The 19,066-nt window shown below is 33.1% G+C and overlaps 1 pseudogene; it reads left to right on the top strand.

Moving 5' to 3' along the window:
- The first annotated feature begins 10,018 nt into the window (after positions 1-10,018).
- Positions 10,019-18,032, top strand: LOC130033974 (40S ribosomal protein S15-like; annotated as a pseudogene).
- Positions 18,033-19,066: the final 1,034 nt, after the last annotated feature.

Below are 19,066 nucleotides of genomic sequence, written 5' to 3'. Positions count from 1 at the left end.
TTCTATTAGACTGCATGTGCAAAGCCTCTCATTGCGGGTAGGCTGAAAAATGCAATCTGTGTTCTTTCTCTTTAATTTTTGTTACTATTTCTCATCAACACTTTAGGTCATCATCCTTAAATGATTTATTTTCTGCCCTTTAATCTAATAATATAAACAAGTTTATGTCAAATTATGGAAATGTGAAGCCTATAATCAACTAAAATGTTACTTAGCAATACCAAAGACTAACACTTAAAAGGGTAATTAATACACAGCATATTTGTAACTAACATACCACCTGTCTACTTAGCCACAAGTATGCAGAATGTAAAGTTCAAAAATTTCTGGTACTTTTTAGTTTTTCTTTTGGTGTTTGATATATCACCTTATTCTTATTCACAGTAATTTTATATTTCCTGCAAAGCAAAATGAAGTTTTCAACACTCCATATCATTTGGTTGTTTGTTTTTCAGTGTGGATGGTGACCTTGATCACTGCTTTTCTTGGTATATTATCAATAAAGGTCTCATGGGCCTCAAGGCACTTTAGCACTGGTGATATCTCATTCTAAAATAGATCTGACATTGTCATTAGTCATTCAGACTATGCTTTTAACCTACTTCATATTTTCACTGGACATCAAATGCCACAATAGTAGAAGACAAAATATTTTCTTTAAAATATCTTCCAGTAACTTTATGAATCACTGAATGCCACAATACATATGCAATTATGGAAAATCAGTATTTCTTTTATTCCTTCATGTGCTTTATACAATAATATAAATATAATATTTATAATATTGAAATAAATCTAACATTTCTTTGAAATGGGATTACTTTTTTCTTATGACATTATTTATCCTTCAAGATAATCAAAGTTTTTAAAGTACCTAAGGAATATGGAAGCAGAGTCTCTTTTTCCATATCTCTTGATCTTACTCAAAGAGGAAATTTTGCTTCCTGTGCTGTCACTTCAAGTCATCGCTGAATCAGAAATACCGTTAAGTAAGGTCAGGCATACTTCCGGCTTTTGAATTTGATTAAATTGCTAAATTTGTAATAATGTAACTCAGGATTCATAAACCCTAACAATTTAAGTGTCTGCTTAGTAGGTTTTCCCTGAATGCAAGAATAAGGCTCTGAGGATCCCAGAGGCAAGCTTCTCTGATAAGCTGTCTTTTGTGAACATAACATGAACTTACCAACAGAAGGATTAGAAATAGGAGAGAGTATCAGTAAAGCCTTAAGTATAAACAGATTTGTAACATTGCACCCTTTGGGCTACTGCACATAGAATACTTTACATACCTCACTAAAGAAAATACGGTTATGAAAATGGAACAAACTATACTAATTATATAAATCTCAGTAAGTTGTTCTGTAACATATAACAAACACCACTTTCCTTGGTTTTACCAGTAACTATGACTTTGTCGATGTTAAATTTTCTATACTAAGATTATGATTCGTGTAATTCTATGAAATCAATACAATGAAATCATTGCCATCATGTAAACATGAAATGGTATGGTTGATTGCCTACTTAAAAATTTGTATTGGCATTAGATAATTTAAATATTATAAGATACTCTGAGCTGGTTCCAAAATATTTAGAGTAAAGACAACCAGTACAATTAAATTTATATATAATTTATTAGAATGTTGATTATATCTAACATGTTTTGCATGTATGCAAAGTATTATTATTCATTAAATATTACTAAAAGAGAAATTTTATAAAAGTTATATATTGCAGTATTATAACTACAAATAACATCATATTCTACATAATTAGGTCTAGCCTTATGGAGCCAGAAGATAGTAAAGGAGGTAGAGAGCTTCCCTTGTACACAGACAACACATTTCAATCCCTGGCATCGCAACTATTTCTCCTGAGCCTTGTCAGGAGTGAGCCCTGAGTCTAGAACCAGTAGTCAGCCCTGAGTACAGCAGAGTTTGGCTACCCAAAAATATCCAGCATTCTAGGCCTTTCAATTAAAGTGGGCACTAAAAATTATCAGAAAAATAGTATTTATGCAAGCAAATGAATTAATTGAAATGCATATATAGAGAGAGATAACAGGCTAATTTTATTAGAATATATTTTAAAATGTCAGGCAGAAATATATTATTTCCTGGCACAAGAAATCTGTTTCAAGAGTTATAAAATATGATGACTTTTATACTATCTCTTCTACTTGAAAATTGTATGAATATATAGCATTTAATGTATCAAATTTTATTGATTATAAGTGCAAGTATTAAAGAAACATTTAAATATGGATTATATTTTGTTTCCCAATGAATTTGGAGGTCTAAGTGGTCTCTTTTTTAAATTTGAAAGTTTAGAATAAATTTATTTTTGTCTCTATATTTATGATGTCTACCAATCCAAGGGCTGGAGCAATAGCATAGAGTGTAGGGCATTAGCCTTGCATGCAGATGACCCAGGTTCAATTCCTCCATCCCTCTTGGAGAGCCCGGCAAACTTCCAGGAATACCCTGCCCACAATGCAGATCCTGGCAGGCTCCCCTTGGCATATTTAATATGCCCAAAACAGTAACAACAAGTTTTACAATGAAGACGTTACTGGTGCCCGCTCAAGCAAATCGATGAACAATGGGAGGACAGTGCTACAGTGCTACCAGTCCAAGAGTGAACTTTAATTATGTTAAGAAAAGCAGTGAATCTAGTGAGGAAAAAGTGTACAAGGAAAGGGAAATTTGATTTATATAAGACTACCTTTGAAATTAGGAATGTTATACATTCCCTAGAATTTGAAATACTCAGCACAATTCAAAGGAAATATAAAGTAGCAATAAATGGTACTATTCATTTTACATAATTTATTGGGCTGGAGCGATAGCACGCCAGGTAAGGCGTTTGCCTTGCACCCGGCCGACACGGCCTACCTGAGTTCGACTTCTCCACCCCTCTCGGAGAGCCCAGAAAGCTACCGAGAATATCTCGCCTGCATGGCAAAGCCTGGCAAGCTACCCATGACGTATTCCATATGCCAAACACAGTAAGAAGTCTCACAATGTTACTGGGCCTGCTCGAGCAAATTGATTAACAATGGGAGGACAGTGTCAGTGACATAATTTATTGTGTAACAAATATTATGTAAAAATATTATGAATAAAAATCAATGAAATTTTTTGTGGTATATTTTATTTATTGATTGATTTATCTATTTATATTTGGTTACAGATTCATTGAAGATAGACAACTGGAAATAGTTAATACTATAACTTTTATGGTATATCATTAATTTACAAACTATAGGATGAGGGGCCAGAAAAGTACAGACCATTGGGCACTCACCTCCCATGTGTCCAACCCAGTTAGATCCCCAGCACCAAATTTTAGCCCCCAAGCACAGCCAGAAGTGATCCCTTTTACCGAGCCAGGAGTAAACCCTGTTGACCAGTGGATCTGGTCACCTTCCAAATTTAAAAACAAAGTGAATATATATTAAAAAATAAAACAGCTCAATAGTCTTGCACAAATGGCCTGCTTTACTATCTAACTGAGAAATGTTTGAGTTGAGAGGAGGCTGTCTCCATCACACAGGACACGTCTTCTTCCATCTTCATTGCTGTCTTCTAAAATTTCATCCCCTGCTTGTTCATAAAAGTTTAGTGTTTATTTACAACTGGACTACAACTTGCAACTCCAAGAATTTATGATTCTCAAAGATCTAGGAAGAAAACACAGCCAGCATTCATTTTTATTTTGTTTTTATATTTCAGCAAAGGAAGAACACAATAAAAGTGGATGAGAAAGTATAAAGAGAATATTGGAAGCAAGACACTTGTTCTGCATGCAAGTAACCTAGTGCACCCCTTGGCATGAACCCTTGGTGACATACTAGCATTAAGCACTATGCACCATTAGATATAACCCAACCTCCCCTCAAAAATGATACGATGCTGTGGCTGAAGCAATAGTAAAAAGGGTGTTTGCCTTGCTCATCACCAGCCCAGGTTTGATCCCATACCAAGATCCCAAATAACCCCTTGAATCCTCCAGGCGTGATCCCTGATCCCAGAGTCAAGAGTAAGCCCTGAGTACTGACCAGTGTGACCCCAGACCAAACAAAATTATATTTTTAGTAAAGAAAGTGACTGAGGCAAATGCTGCAAGACATCAGCAACTGGAATCAGAGGTGTGACTAATGAATATAATAACAAGTATTGACTCCCATTATTTTTAGAGTTCGACTTTGTACTGTTGATATCTGATTCATAAATGGTTATAACATTAGTTGATTTTTCAGAAATTCACACATTTATAGATAGATTTCAAATGATAAAACTTTGTAAAGATTGAAATGTGTTTTTTAAATTTCATTTTACCTTATAAAAAGTGATTTGACTCTGACAACATTCTTTCCTATCTATATTGAAAAAGTTACAAATTCATAATTACTGACATAATTTTTGTCCTTTCTGTGTTCCTTAGTTCACTTAAGTCAGTATCATATTTATTATTAGATAGAATGGGGCATTAAGAAATAGATTCTTGGGTCTTTTTTAGGAAAGAATACCATTGTAAAACAGATATCTAGTTCAAGATATATTTAGTAGAGAGATTTTTTTCTGCTTCTTTAATTCCAAACATTATGGAGGAATTTTTTTGGGGTGGGACACAATAAAATATAATTTCTAAATAATTCTCATGAAAGAATAAATAGGTTAAAATGATCATACTTAATATTAATGCTATACTCTAATAATCAGAATTATGTCATACACTTAAATTAAAAGCGTGACATCTGAAAAAGATTTAATATTTTTTTTCAAAAACTAAAGTTAATTAGATAAATAAAGATGTTATTTTTACGATAAATGTTAAAAATCCCATCTAACTGTATAAAACATCACTGTCGCTGTCACTGTCCTCCCATTGTTCATCGATTTACTCGAGCAGGTCCAGTAACATTGTGAGACTTGTTACTGTGTTTGGCATATCAAATGCATTACGGGTAGCTTGCCAGGCTTTGCTGTGCAGGGGAGATACTCTCGGTAGCCCGCCAGGCTCTCAGAGAGGGGCAGAGGAATCAAACTCAGGTAGGCCATGTTGGCTGCGTGCAAGGCAAATGCCCTACCCGCTGTGCTATCGCTACAGCCCTGCTAGTTCTCCAGCCCATATAAAACATAAGTTGAATTAATTTAAAAGAATAAATTAAATGCTGTCTTTTATTTTAGTGAAAAAGAGTATTTTATTTGAATTAGTAATTAGAACTAAGCGAAATCTTAAGTAAGTAATTGAAAGTGAATCTGGTAAAGGTTAAAATGATAAATTTTATTTCCTTATAAAATGATTTTTTCCTAATATATTGTTGCCTCTATAATCTCAGAAAACACATCCTTTTATTTTTTCAGAAGTAAAATAGTTTTTATTGAAACTTGTAAAGATGTGAGGGGAGAGAAATAGTTAGTATATGTTCAAGAGAGAAAATAGACTTTTCTAGAGTGGAAAAGAAAAGAGACATATAGACTAACTAGTGAGATATGTGTTCAAGAAAGAACATGGGCTTAAAAAGATAGCTTAAACAATCTTTTTAAAATAGGCTATAGAGACTTATTTAGCACTAAAATCAATATAAAATTAAGCCTTGTCATTCCTTAATGTTGAATTCTAGTTACACAAAATAGAACATCTAGGGTTACGTGTATGAGTGTGGTATATTGACAGTGATTTAAAATGGAGAACCAAGTATTATTCTGAGATGCTATATCAGTTGTCCACTAAGATTAATTTCCTTAATCTAGCAATTTTACCAGTTCCCATAGGTACATTTTGTTAATGAGTGCTATGTTATATAGAAAAGTAATTTCTCTGTAAAAATTCTTAGCTTTAATTCATTCATTGAAGATAGTAAACACCTACTAACTCTTCATCTTTTTTTGGTGGGGGGGTCACACCAAGCGATGCTCAGGGGTTACTCCTGGTTTATGCACTCAGGAATTACCCCTGGCAGTGTTCTGGGTATCACGTGGAATGCTGGGAATCGAACCCAGTTTGGCTGCGTGCAAGGCAAATGTCCTACCCACTGTGCTATTGCTCCAGTCCCCCTAACTCTTCATCTTAATCATAGAATAATTGATGAATTTAGCTAATATTATGCTGTTCAGTATAATACTATATGATGACAAAATATTTTGTCATCTGCTTTACAATATGGTAACTGTGTTCCATATGTGACTATTTTATATATGACTCAAAAAACTATTATTTTATTTAATAATATTTTTAATTAAGTACTGAATATGGGAACTGGTTACTATTTTGTACAACATATATTTATATTATTTATTCCCCAAATTATTTAACCTCTTTAATTCAATGTCATATATTCCTAGCAGCTAATAATTCAAAAGATTATTTTTATGACCATAAAGTCTAGATTATTGATTTACCAGAATTCTTACAAAGGTTTGATGCTTTTTTCCTAATTTTAATTTCATTCCTTATTTAATACTAGCAAACATGTAAAATATATTCTGACACACAAACATTTGTCTTTTAGCAAGCTTCAAACTATAAAGAGAACAGCACTCTGTGATAACATAAAAAAAACTAAGTGTTACTGTAGAGATTTATTTATAATTATAAAGAGACTATAAATAAAATAAACATGTAAAGGCACATCGATCAGTCTATCATTAGATTTCTCAGCAGAAACCCTACAGGCAAGGAAAAAATGGAGTGATGTAAGCACAATTCAACAGAGAAAAATATTCAGCAAAGAATACCTATACAAAATTATCATGCAAACTGATGTGAAAAGAAAGGCTTCTGACTAAGAATGTAATGAAGTTTACCACACAAGACCTAAATTGAATAAAAAATTAAATTAAATTAATATTTAAAGTAGTTTTGTACCAGTACAGAAAAAGCAAAAAAACGTAAAAATTTATGTAAGTTGAGAAGTGTCATTTTAAAAACCTGAAAAATAAAATGATTTAATACCAAAACACCAAGGAGGAAGAAGAATCAGAAAGAACCTATTTAGTCTATAGACAGCGAATTAATGATAGCACATATACTTAAAGAATGTCTTAGCTACAAAGAGACTGGGATAGTTCTCACTGTAAGCAACAAATAAAAATTGGAGCATGATACTTCCAAGAAAATTAAATGCAGAAAATGACCATGAAACTAATAAAATAATAGAATGGTTCAGATCCAACAACAGTCTATATGTGAATTAGCAGCATGTAGTACGTGAGAGTTTACCTTGCCAATCAAAATGCAATTGATATATCTTTTTATCAAAAATGACCCATTAATATAATGCACACATGGATCTCAGACTAATAGACAAATAATAGACATACATTGAAAGGCAAGAGCAAGATCAATTCAACAAATCAAAGAAATCGAAAAGTCATTTCATATCTGAGGAACCAAATGACCGAATTGGGATAAAAGAGATGAAGATGGATCCTTGTAATAATCAAACGGTCATTCATTAATAAGATATGTTGGTCAACATTATATAAATATATGTAAATATGTATATATATTTACATATATATACATAAAGACATTCAAATATAAAGGATATTTAATAGACTTCAGGTATACATTGACTACAACATAGTAATTGTAAATGATATTGGCAGATTACTTATAACAGTGCGCATATCATTCAGACAAATTCATAATGAAATGATAGCATAAAATTAATTTATGAGATTATAGATATATAAATCTCCAAAGAAACAAATACAATATTTTCTCAAGTGCACTTGGAACATTCTCTAGGAGATATGATATATTATGAAACCAAATAAATCTTAATAAATTTGCATTGCAAAGTCTTCAGAGAAAAATAATAAAATAAAATCAGAAGAAACTTAAATATATGAGAACTACACATTGTACTCAAGAATAGTTCTGGTCAACAAAGAAATAAGAGGTTAAAATATTATCTGGATAATAATTATAACTAAGAGGCAAGCCTAGAGAGATAGCTTGATGGACAAATGTTGTTCTTTGCACTCAAAAGCCCATGTCACCAAATAGTCCTCAGAGCATTTCCAAAGGTGCCCCCCAACACAGAACTAGGAAAATCCTAAGACACATATAAGCTAGGCCCAAATCAAAATAAATAAATAAATTAATAAATAAACAGAAAGAGAAAAAATTTGTGCAAGCAATGAAACACTGTGTGGCCAACATAGCAGTTATGAGAAAAATACATAGCAATAAAAGCTCACATCATTTATCAAGTTTCAAAAAATGCCCCGACCTTGCAACTGAAGGACATAACAGAAAAGAAACTAGTTTTTCCTTGAAGGTCAGAGATAGTAAAATATAGAATGTAAATGTAAATGTAAATCGCACATCAAACAAAAATATGATACTTAAGGTCAAGGAAACCAAAAGTTTTTCTTTGAATGGATCAATACAATTGAGAAGGCACCAAGAAAAAAATGAAGAAAACTCTGAGTAAAAAATAAGAAATTAAAAAGGTGAAGTTGTGCAGGATCAGCAGTAATATACAGGATCTTAAGAGAATAGTTAGAATTTCTATAGCAAACAAATTATACAACCCAGAACTTTACTAACTCAATGAAATAAATAGGATTGAGCAAAATTACGACATTGGTAATGACAGAAATATTTAAGGCTATTTATTATTATTTGTACTAGATATAAAAGAATGTTTTCTATGATCCCACTTATAAAGTGCCTAAAACAGTCAATATGAAAGAGCCAGAAAGTAACCTGAAGATTTCTTGGGGAGAGAAAGGGATATGTAGAGGAATTCATGTCTATTGAGTGGTTTGAACTTGGAGATATGAAACATTTCTGCAGTTGTCTGGTGGTATTGATAAACTATGAATGTAATCATTGCCTCTGAAATTTTCAGTGATAAAATTGGTTATACTTTACATTATGCATATGATACTTTAGAAAGTTTTAAAATGAAGAGGTTAACCCAGATATATTTGCATATAGTAATGTGTAATATTTTTTTAACTTGCCTTAAGGATGTTATTTGGGTGACAGGTTACTCATATTTTCTTATCAAAGGATACTTTTATTTTTATATTAACAATCTCCCAGCTTCTCTATGGTCAACCTTTGCCCCACTGCAAACTATCAACTATTACAATAACAGTATTCATTGACCTCTGATTTTAATATACAGTTGGCCAATAATCTTTTGCATAATATTTTCATTGTTATTATAGAACACTTTATTCTAGATCTTTGTGTTGCTCATACAATTATTAAAACACAAAACTTGCAATTACCATTATAGATAAGTCTGCCTATTTAAAATATAAGATACAGTGTCAGTGAGTATATGAAACATCTGTGCCATGGATGAAACCCAGGTCAGCCATGTACAGGCACGTGCTGTAATTGCTGCACTCTCTCTGGCTCCTCAATGTAAATTTTCAGTCAGTATAATAATGTCTTTTAAATGACTCTAAGAAGACTAATGATACACATGCATAGCAAATTAACATTGTAAAAGATATTACGATAAACTTTAAAATTAGAATGACATCATAATACAAACATAAAGAATGCATTTCGGTGGTTTCTTCTCTCCTTTTAAAAATATTATTTTACTAAGCAGAAAAATTTTCCTTCAACACAAGATGGATTTTAAATGCTTTAAAGTAAATATCCATGCAGAGAAACCCAGAGGGGGCCGGTGAGTTCCTCTCCCCACCCCAACTGAACCCAGGCAGCCAAAAACCTCCAGAACTCAGTTACCACCATACTCATGGGTACTCTCTCCACAGACTCAGAAAATCTCACCCATGACTGGATCAGATGAAACACTCAGGTCTGAGAGACTTGTGACTGAAATATCCAGGCACAGATGGAGCAGGGCATGGGTGTCTCTACCATCTGTGCTTCCGGGAGACTGGCAGTAATGCCCACAAACTGCTGTTGCACCACCTAAGATCATCAAAGGACATGATACAGAGATGCACAAATAAAGCTCTCAGAAGATAGCAACACAGAACGATACTGCATACAGATCCCTCCAGACCCCATGCCAGGCTCTTTTATCTGGGGCAACCTGGAACAGGGCAGGTGAGTCCCCCTTCCCACCCCAACTGAGTCCTGGCAGTCAAAAAACTCCAGAACTCAACCACTGTCATGCTCATGGCTAATCTCCACAGGCTTGGAGAGTCTCGCCATGAGAGAATCTGCTGAAATAACAAAAGCAACTATCCAGTTCAAAAAAAAATTAAATTAATCTCAGCTGTATAACTGTATTTAAAACTTTAGAATTCCTGGAGCAACTTTTTATATGTTGGTACAAGGGGATTACTGCCTCGAAGGTAAGATATAACAATCGTCACATAGTTCCCTCTAAGGAAAGATTTTTGGATCATTTTTAGCAGATGGTTCATAACAAGCAAACCACAATCAATTATTTAAGCCCACCTTGGGGGGCAGGGTTTCGGGGTCAGGATGGAAACATTCAAAGTTTGGTGGTGGATATGTATAATGGTGGTGGGATTGATGGTGGGATATTAAATGTGACAAAATATTATAAACAAAAAATTAAAAATATAAATATAGTTATTACAGAAAGCAAAAATTTTTTTTTTCTAAATTGATTCACAGGGCATTATCCATTCCCCTGATCTTGTATGTGGCTCTGCTCATAATTTACTTTTGGGCTTTTATTGTCTGAAATCCTATAAAACAGCCCTCAGAAAACTAATAGCAATTTCACTTATATAAGGATGAATGGTTCTAAGACAAAACAGATGTAAGTCATGCTAATTTGACATATAAAAAGTTAGCTATCAAAGATGCAGTTTTTCCACATAGGAAATACATTTATGCACAATTACATATATTTTCTTTATTCACTTTTTACACAGTCACAAAAAAATGAATGACAGTCTATTGTAATAGTTAAAAAATCAAAGTTAGGGCCTGAGAATTAGCTTAATGAAATTTAGTGTGGGCCTCACTGACTGACACAATACCAAAATGTCAATTTCACTGAGCTAGTTGCTTGTCAATGGGAACAGTCTCCTGCCCCCATGTCTTGCTATGAAGTATCTCTTTAAAGAGAGAAATTAGAACATAATTATACTTTACTGAGAATTAGTTATATATCACATGTAGTTACTGATAATCAAAGTCTTAAAAAAGAATAACTACTTCTCTCTTAAAATGTATAGTTTCTAGTGCTACTTTAATTCAACAGCCTTGTTAAAAGTTGAAAAATATATCTGTACATCATCTCAAACACAAGAAAATTGTGTCAAACACATTTATATATTGTATTCAACAAGTTTTGTTATATATATTGTGTGTTTTTTGTGCAAAACATGGCTACTTGTTACCTGCTATTTTAATGTAATGACCTTCTAATTATTTTAAAACTCTTTAGGTTTTATGGATTTATTTTTTATCATTAGTTAAAGGGAAAAAAGACTTTAGCAAAAGTCTTCAGAATTTTTTAAAAATTATGTCCTCTTAAATCATTCATAAATATGCATCATTTCACTTATTCACTCGGGAGTATTATGCCATCAATACTGATGAATCAAAGAAAGAAATTATGAACAAATTAATGCTGGGGTTTTTACTGAGAAGTGATTATTGTTTGTATTCTTGTGCTTAATTCTTCCAGATATCAATTGCATATATGCTGCATGATGGGAAAGTGATCTGGGAAGAATATATCTTGTGTGGAAAAATCAGTTATTTGTCACATTCAAGCTCTTAAACTTTCACCTAATTAAAGCCTGTCTAACCAATTTAACAAAAAGTTCTGTTTCTGATGATTTACTTTCAAGAGGATGTCGCCAATGTATTTATATTCCAGAATGTGTGAGTTCTAAATCTCTCTTCCTCTTGAACTAGATGTGAAGGGTGACTGTCACCTACTCCACAATTACAGCTCCTATATGATTTGCTAGTCAGCAGCATGAGGAGATCTGTATCTAGACTTGGCACAAACGGATTGTGTGATAGGAGTCCTGGGGAAAATTCACGATGCTTGTGCTCTGGCAACTGCTGTTCTGGGTTTTCTTTTTTCCCTGTTTCAAAGACTGGCCGTGACAGTGGCAAAGACAGTCAGTGATTTAAGAGTGAAGGATAGCACTGCTGTTATAGCTGTGGAGGCTATGATGAATAGAGAGATAGCGAGCAAGAATGAAAGAAGATGTGAAATAAGAGATGGGGGAGAGAAAGTGACAGATTTAAAGGCAGTCTCCAAACCAGCAGGCAGCTTAGCTGGTGAAGTAAACATCACAATTTTAATTTTGAGAGATTTTATGTGATGTCATTCTAACTTTGTTTGAATCATGGCCTCCATATAAATCACCATCTATTAACAAATACAATAGCCTGGAAAAGTTCTTACCTTTCCCTGGACATTTTGACCTTTCAGTTTTGCTGAAAGAAAACATACCATGTTATTTCAAATAGAAACTAGGATATAAAATATCACCATAAATTTTAAGGCATCATGGTCAAGTTTCATTGTTTATTTAAATTATAATGTTGCAGTATGTTTTTCTTTTCTTAATAAACTGTTATTAAAGTGCTCAAAAACAACCATGGATTTTATAATCTATTATTATGTAAATAATCACACAGAAACATAAAATAGCTCTATGAAATCCTTATAGTGGTGATTTCTATAAGCACAACAAAAGAAACACACTCTCACTCCACTGTACTTTGAGTCTACTTGAATTTTAAAGTGTTTATAATCTAAAGATCAGTTATACTAAACTGTCAGTAAGCAAAACAAAGAAAAAATAGGGCAGCATACAGTATAGGCCAATAGGAACATTCATGTGTATTTTAGGTAAATTCAGGAGGGGAAATGTAGTAATCATTTTTTTATGATGAATGGAATATTCTTACCAAACACATGAATATAATAGACCATTTTATATAAGGGTTCCAATTTTGACACTTAAGTTAGCTTACCTAGTCATGCCTATTTGATTGGAGGATTTAACTTTCTTAATATATAAGGATGTCACTATAAAAAAACTCATTTTGGGAAATAGAATATAAGGAGACAGCTACATCACTTCTGACAGTAATAACACAGGGCGAAAGAAGTGTCAATCTTGATAAAGGCCAGCTCACCATTTGAAAAGATCTAATGTATTTGTGCTGTGGAGAAGTGTTCTCCCTGTGAAAAGGTAATTATGTCATCACAAGAACCTTTGTAAATATTGGGAGCAAAGTATCAAGCAATAGTACTGAGACTGATATGTATCCTGCTGAGACTTCCTAGGGGGTATATGTAAGAGATAATATTTGTTTTTTACATTTAGAGTATTATTCAAATCCACAAAATGTCAACATGAGCAGTGTGAAGAGTGCAGAGGGTGTTGTGGCTTCACACTGTGACTCAGCATCAACTGGAGATACTGTTACAGTCCCCATGGTGTGAGGATAGACATGGATCCTATGGGAGTGGCAGCATACAGTCTCAGTTGGTGGGTGCTGGCACATCCACATTGGCTTTGCCTGGCAGACCGAGCATCAGAACTCCAGCATCTATGGGAATAGAAAGAGAGAGACATATTGCTGAGGATATACTATCTTTAAACACACACACACACACACATACACACACACAACAGTAGCAACACCCACATCTTTTTGGGTAATCACAAAAGTAATAATTTGGAGCAAATGTTGAAAGATTAGGGGAAAGAAGTACGTGTGCTCGATAGCGTAATCTATTCAAATTGTGACAAGATAACACACATGGTGTTTTTAAACAATATAAAATTTTTCCTCACATTTCTGTAACTTGAGAATCTAAATTCTTAGTATTAATTCATTTAATGCCTAATGAAAGCCTGTTATTTTTTTTTAAAGACAGACATAGCATAAAGCACTATAAAATGCCAAATCCAGAGAAATTCTGCTATAGTATCTATAGAATCCCATATATCCCTTCCTGAGTCAAGGCTTTGGGATCAAGTGCCCAGGAGGTTGTCCTAGAAGCTGAAGTCATTTCTTTCCTTCTATCCTCTTACCTACTTTCACCAGACTTCCCTGCTTTCTAGCCCAGGAATGTGTTATATTTAAAATTTTTTCATTTAAAGTCTCTCTTCCTTCAAATTATTAGGGGCCAGAGCAATAGTACAGTGGATAGGACAGTACAGTGGATACGACATTTGATTTGCACATGGTTGGGTGGAGTTTGATCCCGAGCATCCAGTATGATCCCAAAGCACTATCAGGAGTAATTCCTCTGCATAAAGCCAGGAGTAACACCTGAACATCTACATGTCTGCACACTCACTAGCAAAAAGTTCCTTAACATTTTTTAAGGAAGACAATGAAATAGGCAGAAAATTTACTTAAACCATACATTCCCTTGGTGCTGTGATGAATTCTAATTAGATTCCTTTTCAGATTCTATACATTTCATTATTGAATTAAGTAGAAAAGTCTAGCTCATAAATTATAAATGATCTCAGATTACATTTGTTCAATAAGTATAATAAGATAAAGTTCTAATTATTTTAAATAGTTAAGTTGCTTCCAACACCATGTTTTATTAACAGGTGGCTAGCTTTGTGAGAACAGATGTTTATTTATAGCAACAGGGTATTTAGTGATAAGGCAGTGAACTACAGAACTATATTCTGACATTTTAGTTTACAAGCTATGCAAACTTCAGCAAAACAGTTGATCTGTAAAATCCTCAGTTTTCACATGTAAAATTATATATAACAATAGCAATAAAATCTATAATAACAATGATCAGGATGATAAAATTGATTACTTGATGTTATTAATAAAGATTAAATATGAAATATCTGTAAACACTTGAAAGATGTTTACACATATTAATGGTCCACTAAAAGTTGATTTCACTGTCTTGTTTTTGTAGCTAATTAACAAACATGTCTGGCTTATCTAAATTAATTGTTTATATTTCAATGTAAATAATATTTAACATAATTTATAATAAAAATGCATCAATTAGCCATATTTACATCTTAATTTATATATTGAAATAAACATGTATCTGATTTAATAGCAAAATATATAAAATATAAAATTGCTATAAATGAGCTGGTTAATATATTTAATTAAACCATATCAAAAATAACGCAAAAGTTATAACAAATTCCCACATAATGGTGTAGAATAAGAAAAGCAGGACGATTTGGGAAACAAAATGTTTACTATTTCAGGGTTTTAGTCTAAATACCTTTTATAAATTTTAATGATATAGAAGTAGCTTTTTCCATTATCCTCGGTATACTCCTGTCTAAAAATCAAGACAATACATATTTCATCATTTTCTACAAATATACATATATACAGAGGATCCTCAACTTTTGAAGACATTTATAATTAAGTATTGTTTTTCTTTTAAGATAATTTAATAAAATAAAATAAATGATAAAGTCAACATTTTAATCTATGAAATTATATACAATACTTTATCTTAAATGCATGGTACAAAATAGTAATTGTATAAATCAAAAAATATTAATATTGTGCAAAAAATATTTTGAAATATGTAATGCTATATAATATTATTTATTAGATTTATGTTATCCTTAAAAACACTTACTCTGGACTAAAACATTAACCACTAATGGTTGATAATTTGAGACACTAGAATTTAAATAAGAACTATGAGTGGCTGGAGCAATAGCATAGAGGGTAGGGTGCTTACCTTGCAGGCGCCAGACCCAGTTTTGATTCCCAGCATCCCATTTGGTCCCCTCAGCACCACCAGGGGTACAGAGCCTGAGTTTAGAGCCAGGAGTAACCCCTGTGTATAATCGGGTGTGACGCAAAAAGGAAAAAATTATTAAAAGCGATTACATAGAAAGCAACACACCTAAGATTATTACTAATTCAATCTATCTTTTATTAACAGGAAATATTGGGGCTGGGGCAATAGCGCTGTGGGTAGGGCATTTGCCTTGCACGCGGCCGACCTGGGTTCGATTCTCAGCATCCCATATGGTCCCTTGACCAATGCTGGGAGTAATTCCTGGGTGCATGAGCCAGGAGTAGCCCTTGTGCATTGGCGGGTGTGACCCAAAAACCAATAAATAAATAAATAAATTTAACAGGAAATATTTTGATGTACAGGGGGACACTAGGGAAATATGTACATAGAACAAAGATAACACGTGAAAACTAAAGAGAAGGTGATCATCTCCTAAGCTGGTCTTGAACTCCCAACTTAGAGAACTGGGAAAAGACTGATATTTGGGGTATAATACAACTAGTATAAAATAAAGTACTTGCTATGAAATTATGTTTATTATTTCAGTTTTAATTATGCATTGGAGGGAAAAGACAGGCGTGGAAGTTGTCCAATATTATCAATAAATATATAGATAGTTATTATTGAATGGATATGTATATATATATATATATCCATATCCCCTTTTAAAGCCTGAGTCTTCCTTAAGACAGTATTTTATATAGAGGACAATCATGAAAGTGTCAGAAATAATAGAAAAGTTAAACACCATTTATTTTCCTATAAAGAAAAGATGTAACTAAACTAGTGATGCAGTGCTTGCATTATGCTGACATACACACTCCTAAGACTTATGTTGAAAGCTGGGTACAGGAAAATAATAATGTGCAATTGTGCATTGTTTTGAAGGATGATGCTAGCATCAGTGTTGCATTGCCCTTGCTGACTTAATCATTATAGTTTATTGAAATATACTATACAGGTAAATTTTTGTTGCAGAACTCTTTAGTTGACATAAGAAAAAAGATTTTATATTGCCTTTGGTATATTACTCTACAAGTTCTTGAAATTTCAATTGTATTGAAATGAAGTAAAGGTTGTATGTTGAAGTTTATACTCTTCTGAAAAATTCTGTTAGTCAAAATAAGAAAATTTCTTCTGAGATTAACTCAATTTTGCTTTAATTTTTTATAAGTAATAAGATAAAATATACGAACTTTTTGCATATAATAGCTTGGATTTCGTATTCACCACTAGAAATCACAAAGAATTTGGTTCTAAATAATCTAAGTGTATATGAAATTTATATATAATTTTACTGTAGACAATTTTTAAAAAATCAACATTTATCACTTAAAATAAATATTATATAGGGCTGAGAAATAGTATATTTGGTAGGCCACTTGTCTTGCATTTGACTGAACTGAATTAATACACCGGGAGTGATCACTAAGTGCAGAGAGAGAAATAAACCCTGAACATGGCTGGATGTGGTCCAAAATTCAAAAATAAAAGATAATATTAAATAATATAATGTTTATGTCTAAATACATTTATTTCATATAATTATGTTGATTTATTGAAATTTAAGCTATAAAAATGTAATATTCTTCTTCATTACTATGGGGACCCTTGATGTCAGAATTATTATTGTACTTGACAATCATTCTAATTCCTTTTTCAGGTAGGGATGAACTTTTAAATGACTTATAGTTTATCTGCTAAGTTGCATTTCTTTATTGTAAGACATATTCTTCTTCTTTTTAATCTGGACGTCAGAGTTGCTAATGATACCTCAACTATCTTGGAACCAGGAAGAAGATATCTTTAAGATAATTGTGAACCCAATTTACAAAGTCTTTGTTTCCTCATTGTCATCGTGGCATCATGGTTCTTTCTTTTACAGAACGTGTGATAGTTGAGATATCCAATTAAGAAGTTTATCATTAAAGAGCCGACGAGATGCAGAAGTGGAGCAGAAAAAGAAGCGGATCTTCTGCAAGTTCGCGTGCCGCTGCATGGACCTGAACCAGTTGCTGGACATGTCCTGTGAGCATCTGATGCAGCTCTACAGCGCCCAGCAATGTTTGCAGGAAGTAGCACTCGCTGCTCAAGCATCTGCACAAGGCCAAGAAGGAGGCGCCGCCCATGCAGAAGTTGGAGGTGGTGAAGACGCACCTGCGGGATATGATCATCCTGCCTGAGATGGTGGGCAGCGATGACCGGCCACTACCTGAGCAAGTTCTCTATAATGTACAAGCTCGTCAAGCGCGGGCAGCCTGGCTTCGGGGCCACCCACTCCTCCAGCTTCATCCCCTTCAAGTAAAGGCACGGGTAAATCCAAAAAGAAAAAAAAAAGAAGTTTATAATTGCATAAAAACATCAAATAGCTTGATGGCTGTAATTAAACAAGAAACAACAAAAACTAATTGTTAGATGAAATAGAAACTTTGTTTACTTAACAGTATGGCTATGAGAAACATTAATTTAAATGAATTTGTTCCAATTCTGCTTTGTATAAATAATAGGAGTAGTAAAAAAAAACAAGGATAACATATACTGAAAAAAAAAGACAAAGTTTTGTACACTTACAGTTCATACTTGGCCACTTCTATTTGATAAGAAAAATATAGGTTTTAATCTTTTAGACAAATCCCTATTATACATCACCATAGAAATTCACATATAAAAATGAATTATATAGAATAAATGTGTACTACTATTTTGAGGAAAATATGTGATTATTTAATTTATGTAACACAACACCTTTTTGTTGAAGCTTAATAAGTATAACATAAAGTCTTCCAGTGAAATACCTGCAAACTCAAGTGATAACGAATAAACAGTTCAGCATTTTCAGGTTTATGCCTAACAGTTCATATCATTTAATGTAGTTACCACACAATATGGATAAATTGAAACATAATCACCTTACAAGTTTTATGGTTCCTAAAATTCTGTGGTATTTGAGTACATGTTTAGAAGGGTCAATTTTGATATAGTTTATCTAGAGAGATTCAAATTAATTTCTTTGAGGTGTAGAAAAGAAGATAGTCTCACAGACAGCTTAGATAGCTAACTCCAGTTGTAGAGCACTTTCCTTGGGTGAATGAGGTCTTAATAACAAATCCCAATACTATGTGGCTCTTAAAATAAGACATTATTTCCCTGACTACAATGTTGGTGATAGCTGAGCACTGTTGGTAGGCCACTACTGGCTGAGTATTGAAGCTTCAGGCCCCTTTATCAGGCCCCATTTTCAGGAGGAAGCTTCAGGTCTTGTCTAGATGTGCCTATTATTTAGAAAGCAGACATTTCCAAATCAAAAATGCACTACTGCAACAAAAACGTTTGAACATA

This window comes from Sorex fumeus, unplaced genomic scaffold (genome assembly GCF_029834395.1).
Source record: "Sorex fumeus unplaced genomic scaffold, SorFum_2.1 ptg000055l, whole genome shotgun sequence".
Classification (NCBI taxonomy): domain Eukaryota; kingdom Metazoa; phylum Chordata; class Mammalia; order Eulipotyphla; family Soricidae; genus Sorex; species Sorex fumeus.
This window is presented reverse-complemented; position numbering and strand designations above follow the sequence as displayed.